The sequence below is a fragment of the Chrysochloris asiatica genome, unplaced genomic scaffold (assembly GCF_000296735.1).
Source record: "Chrysochloris asiatica unplaced genomic scaffold, ChrAsi1.0 scaffold00212, whole genome shotgun sequence".
Taxonomy (NCBI): domain Eukaryota; kingdom Metazoa; phylum Chordata; class Mammalia; order Afrosoricida; family Chrysochloridae; genus Chrysochloris; species Chrysochloris asiatica.
In genome coordinates, this window is record NW_006408730.1 from 1,253,072 (window position 1) to 1,259,909 (window position 6,838).

At 40.4% G+C, this 6,838-nt stretch overlaps 1 pseudogene; it reads left to right on the forward strand.

The window, feature by feature from the left end:
- Positions 1 to 1,674: 1,674 nt before the first annotated feature.
- Positions 1,675 to 5,993, forward strand: LOC102828353 (annotated as a pseudogene).
- The last annotated feature ends 845 nt before the right edge of the window (positions 5,994 to 6,838 follow it).

Consider the following 6,838-nt stretch of genomic DNA (forward strand, 5'->3'; position numbering starts at 1 on the left):
CTCATCTTTATCTAGCTTGAACCTCTGGCAATTCTCTGTCAATGTACTGTTGCAGCTGTTTTTGAATTACCTTTAGCAAAGTTTTACTTCCGTGTGATATTAATGACATTGTCAGATGATTTCTGCATTCCATTGAGGTACCTCTCTTTGGAGTGGGCACAAATATGGATATCCAAAGCCATCTTCTGGCTCTCGTAAATGTGTTTTATTTTCTTCATCTTCAGTTTGAACGTGCATATTAACAATTGTTCACCTGTTCCACATTTGTCCCTGGTCTTGTTTTGACTGATGATATTAAGCTTTCCTACCATCTTTTCCCACAACTGTAGTCAATTTGATTCCTGTGTAGTCCATCATGTTTATAATCACGTGTTATGTTGTTTTTAAAAGGTATCTGCCATGAAGAAGTCATTGGTCTTAGAAATTCTATTATGTGGTTTTCATCATCATTCCTATCACCAAATTCATATTTTCCAACTACTGATCCTTTCTCTTTGTTACAACCATCACATTCCACTCACCAGTAATTATCAATGTATCTTGATTGCTTGTTTGATCAATTTCAAACTGAAGAGTTGTTGTTAAGTGCCATCGAGTTGGTTCCGACCCATAGCGACCCTGTATAGGGTTTCCAAGGAGTGACTGGTGAGCTGGAACCACCGACCTTGCAGTTCCAACAGCTTTGCAGTTGGTGGTATTTAAAATACCAACAGCATAGCTTCCAGCATCATAGCAACAGGCAAGTTACCACAGTACAACAAATTGACAGATGAGTGGTGGGCAATGATCTTATGTTGTCGTTGTTATGTGCCGTGGAGTCGGTTCCGACTCATAGCGACCCTGCATAGGGTTTCTGAGGCTGTAAATCTTTATGGGAGCAGAAAGCCTCATCTTTCTCCCGCGGAGCAGCTGGTAGTTTCGAACTGCTGACCTTTCAGTTAGAAGCCCAGCTCATAATCCACTACGCTACCAGGGTGTAATGAACTTATGTTGTTGTTGTTATGAGCCGTGGAGTCGGTTCCGACTCATAGTGACCCTGTACAGGGTTTCCGAGGCTGTAAATCTTTACGAGAGCAGAAAGCCTCATCTTTCTCCTGTGGAACAGCTGGTAGTTTCGAACTGCTGACGGTGAGATGAGCAGCCCGATTCGTAACCACTATGCTACCAGAGATAGATCCATGAAAATATTCCTATAGCTGTAATAGTATTGTTCACATTTTCTGGAACTATTTATCTGTCTTCTTATACTTTTTAGACAAACCCTGCCCATCATCTAAAGCATGATTCTAGTATACTTCCTGCATGCTCCTCTGAGTGTTCAGTTATTATGAGTTCCTCTCTTCTCTAAAATTGGGTATTATACCAAATCCATCATATACCATTAAACAGTTCACTTTTGTTGCATATATTATTTCCTCACCAAAGCATAAGCTTGTTGAGTACAAGAACCATGTCTATCTCTTAAGAGTTCTCCACCTCTGCCTCACAGTGGTTAGCACTAAGAGTACAGGAAAATAATCCATGTCTTTTAATCTAAAAGAAAATTAAAAAATTGGTTGAATTATTAATCTGTTCATAATACTAGCTGCTGGTAAGAGGTTAAAAATGACATTGACTTTAATATTGTGGAATTCCATTTCTCTTTCATTTAAAAAACATCAGTGTAAGTCAACCATGCTAGGAGTTGTAGCTCCAATTGTTCACAAGAACCCAAATGGTTTACATGCTCAAGGCGTTTTCGTGGTTCAGGGTAGCAGATGGGACGCCAGCTATCACATTCAGGCAGGAAGCTGAAGGAAGGAGTGAGAGGCAAAACTGACATACACTAGATGTCTGTCCCAATAAAACTTTTCCCAGGATTCCATCTAACTACCTCTGCTTATTTATCCAGTCCATTTGCAAGAGTGGTTTGGAGGCCATGGGTGACTTTTTCTGACTTTCCAAGGGAGAAGGAGACTCAAACTCAAAATTAACTCAACACCGGTTCCTACGAAGCGTAGGTCAGACATGCCTCCATTTTTCCACTTTCTTTGCCCTATTCCGACAGTGACTATTCTGCCCACAGTACTATCTGCTTCACATTTGAGTTTGATAATCCATCACAAGGACCACACAGAGCTCAGAGACAATACTTACAATTATAGGCTTTAATGGGAGTCCTGGTGTGGCGTTGTGGAATAATGCACAGGACCACAAGGTCAGTTTGAACCACAAGGTCTGCAGTTCAAATTCACCAGCTGCTCCCTGGAAACCCTATACAGTGCTGCTCTGAGTTGGAACCGACTCAAAGACACTTAACAACAATATAAGGTTTATTAGAGGAACAAACAGGGTACAATTCAGGATTAGAAACAACTAAGGATGTAGCAATTTTCCAGTTAAGAATGGCTCTTCTCTGCCATACTCTAGGCAGGCTTCTCTCTTGTCTTCAGCCTCTCAGTCATATGGCCCCTCAACCTCTGCTCTGATGTGTCAAGTGTTGCAAAGCTCATTTAGCCTGTCTGTACATGCCCAAAGGGCACATTCTATAAGCTACCCTCTTGTCCCTAGGCACTCAGCTTTACAAGGTCCATGGGCCAGGATGTGGCAACTGCTCTGTATTGTACCTCCATGCCACCACCTCTGCTGTTGCAGCCTTTCCATGTAGGGACCTCATGTCCTGCTCATGATCTTCTTTCTTGATGGTCCTGGAATTATCTGTGTCCGCTTCTGAGATGGTTGCTTTGAAACTTAGCATGATGCAAAACTAACCAATCTCAATGGAAGAACCCTGTACACACTATTTGGATGAATCCACCCAGTCATTTAGTGGGGATTAAGAAGACTTTGGATAGAAAAGTGACATCAAGTAACTTCACGGTACAACACCATGACTCAGTGTATCTATAAAAGAGATGTACTTATAGTACTTACATTATGATATAGTATATTGTTCTAAGGAATTTCATTATGTTAATAGGTAAAATTCCTTAAAACAATATACGATGTAGTATAAGCACTGCCTATTTGCTATTATTGTTACATATCTAAGAGGGGAAACCTAATTGTCATTTTGAGTGACTAAATTCGAACTTGACTACTTTCAATCCCAGAACTCTTTCTGCCTCACTAGCCCTGTGGTCATAGGGCTACTAAAGGCAAGGTCAACAATGCAAACCCATCAGTTTCTCAGAAAGAGAAAGATGAGACTATCTGCTCCCATAAATCATTAGTCTAGAAAACTTTAGGAGCAGTCCTCCTCTGTTAATGAGAGGGTCACTATGAGTCACAATAGAGTCTATGGTAGTGGGGTTAGTAGAGCAGAGCAAATATAGAACTTCAAGAAAAGACATGATAAAGCTGAAACATAATTGGTCCTCCTTTGCAAATTTGCTTGGGGCTCATGTGATAGCCCTGATGACTAGATTGTCTGTGTCTTTAAATAAGTGACAAGGTCCCCTAGAATTTGAATAACTATCAGAAAGTAGTACCTCAATCTGTCATGTGAAACATTTGCTGAGACCAACTATGTTATTTAACAATAAAGGATGCATTTTCCTGCTTGATAGCTAGAGTAAATTCCAAAGCTTCAAATGATTTTCACTTGGTAAACATGAGAAAAATGATTTTACATCTAGATGACTACAGCATTCTCTGACCTGGCTTTACTAGCTGGTTAGATTGTTCTTTATCTGATTGGAGCCTTGTCAAGAATTCTTACCTCTCACACCTGCCAGCTGAGACAATGCCACCTCAGCTCCCTGATTCATGGCACTAGAATGAAGCCAACAGTTGGGACTGAAATGTGAAGTGCTCTTGACACCAATGGCAGTATAGAGTCTCAAGATCCACAGCTAGGGTTCCGTATTGAGCACAACTAGTGGCTGCCATTTATCCTTTGCAGTGAAATTGCTGATACATTTATTTCCTGAATCCAAGTAATGACACACTTTTAAAGCACCTATAGTTTCACCTTTTGATACTCCCTGCATCATTCAATAATTTCCCTGAAAGCATCAAAAGAAGATGGAAGGAACACCCAGAGTCATTATACCGAAAGGAAATAGCTGATGCTCAACCATTTCAAGAACCAATGATACTGAAGGAGGAAGTCCAAGATGCATTGAAGGAAATGGCAAAGAATAAGGCACCAGAAACTGATGGAAGAAAAACTGAAATCTTTCAAGAAAGTGAGGTGGCACTGGAGGCACTCACTCATCTATGCCAAGAAATTTGAAAGACAACTATGCAGCCAACTGATTAGATGAGATCCATATTTGTGCTCATTCCAAAGAGAGGTGATCCAACAGAATGCGGAAATCATCAGACATCAGACAATCTCTTTGATATCCCATGAGAGTAAAGTTTTGCTAAAGGAAATACAGAAATGGTTGCAAGCATACATTGACAGAGAACTTTCAGAGTCTCAAGCCAGATTCAGAAGAGGGCATGGAATGAGGGATATCATTGCTGATGTCCAATGGATCTTGGCTGAAAGCAGAGAATATCAGAAAGATGTTTACCTATGCTTTATTAACCATGCAAAGGCTTTCAATTGTGTGGATCATGACAAGCTATGGACAATGCTGCAAACTATGAGTATTCCGGAACACTTAATTGTGCTCATGAGAAATCTGTACCTGGACCAAGAGGCAGTTTTTCGAACAGATCATGGGAACACTGAATGGTTTAAAACTAAGAAAGGTGTGTGACAAAGTTGTATTCTTTTACCATACTTATTCAACCTGTATGCTTGAGCAAATTATCTGAGAAGCTGGGTTATATGAAGAAAAACATGGCGTCAGAATTGGAGGAAGAATCATTAACAACCTGCGATATGCAGATGATACAACTTTGCTTGCTCAAAGTGAAGAGGACTTAAAATATTTACTGATGAAGATCAAAGAGCACAGCCTTCGGTGTGGATTGCACCTAAAGTAAAGAAAACACAAATCTTCACCCCTAGACCAAGAAACAACATTCTTATCAATGGAGAAAAGATTGAAGTTGTCAAGGGTTTCATTCTTCTTGGATCAACTATCAATACTCATGGAGGCAGCAGTCAAAAACTCAGACGAGCCTGGTGTGATTCCATCCTGAACCACTGTTTTCAGTAGCAGCAACCCAGCGATCTCCTCCCTTCTTCTCTATCCCCTAAGTGTTCATCATCACCCCCTGGAGGATTTGAAGGATATGAATACGAGTCCTTGAAGGCCCCAAAACTATCTAGATACTTCAGTTGTGAACTAAAAGCCGATAAAGATTATCACTTTAATGTGGATAATGATGAATATGAGCACCGGTTATCATTAAGAATGGTCAGTCTAGGGGTTGGTGCCAAGGATGAATTGCACATTGTTGAAGAAGAGGAAATGAATTATGAAAGTAGCCCAATTAAAGCCACACTGGCTACTTTGAAAATGTCTGTACAGCCAATGGTCTCCCTTGGGGCTCTGAAATAATGCCACCTGTGGTCTTACGGTTGAAGTGTGGCTCAGGGCCTGTGCATATTAGTGAACAGCACTTAGTAGCTGTGGAGGAAGATGCAGAGTCAGATGATGAAGAGGAAGAAGACGTGAAATTCTTAAGTATAACAGGAAAGCAGTCTGCCCCTGCAAGTGGTAACAAGTTTCCAGAGAAAAAATAAAGCTTGCTGCAGATGAAGATGATGATGTTGACAATGACGACAACGATGATGATGAAGATAATGATGATGATAAAACTGAAGAAAAATTCCATTGACAAAATCTATACGGGACATGCCAGCTAAAAATGCACAAAAATCAAACCGGAATGGAAAAGACTCAAAACCGTCAACACCAAGATCAAAAGGTCAAGAATCCTTAAAAAAAAAAAAAAAAAAAAAAAAAAAAAAAAAAAGAGAGAGACACAGAAAACAAACTAAGTCAGGAGTCTAATTGAACAGGAAAAAAACACCTAAAACACCAAAAGAACATAGTTCTGTAGAAGATATTAAAGCAAAAATGCAAGCAAGTATAGAAAAAGCACATTGAACAGCCCTGGGAACTACTGGTTAATTTACCAGTTTTGGGCTTAATTTAGCCCAAAGACGGGGAGAGGAAAAGGAGAGAAACAAATATAGTCCATCAACAGTCCAGACTGAAGTCTTCTATTTTAACCTCAATCCCCTTTCCCGACTTGCCACCCACCCACACCCTCTTGCAGGCTGGAAGCCATCTCATTCTTGGTTTCCTAAAGCACTTTGTTTTGACGGCTGTGATTCAGTGAATGTATTATGCTGTCTTATTACTTGTGCATTTGCCTCACCTTCTTGACCATGTTTTTATAAACTATGTATCTTCCTAGCTGTTCAATAAATGTTTGTATAAAATGAAAAATAAAAAAAAAAGAAATCAAACAACGTATTGCATTAGGCAAATATGCTGTACAATACCTTATTAAGGTGTTGAAGAGCAAAGATGTCAGCTTGAGGACAAAGGGACACCTGACCCAAGCCATGGTATTTCAATAAGCTCATATGCATGCAAAATCTGCACAATGAATAAGGAAGACCATAGAAGAATTGATGCTTTTTAGTTATGGTGTTGGAGGTTGAAAGTGCCATGGGCTGCCAAAAGAACCAATAGATCTGTGTTGAAAGAAGTGTGGCCGGAGTGCACCTTGGAGGCCAGGATGGTCAAACGTTGTCTCTCATACTTTGGACATATTGTCAGGAGGGACCAGTCACTGGAGAAGGATATCATGTTTGGTAAGGTGGAGGGTCAGAGAAAGAGGAAGACCCCCAGCAAGATGGATTGGCAAAATGGCAGCATCAATGGGCTCAAGCGTGGCAGAAATTGTGAGGTTGGCCCAGGACCGGGCAGTGTTTCTTTCTGTT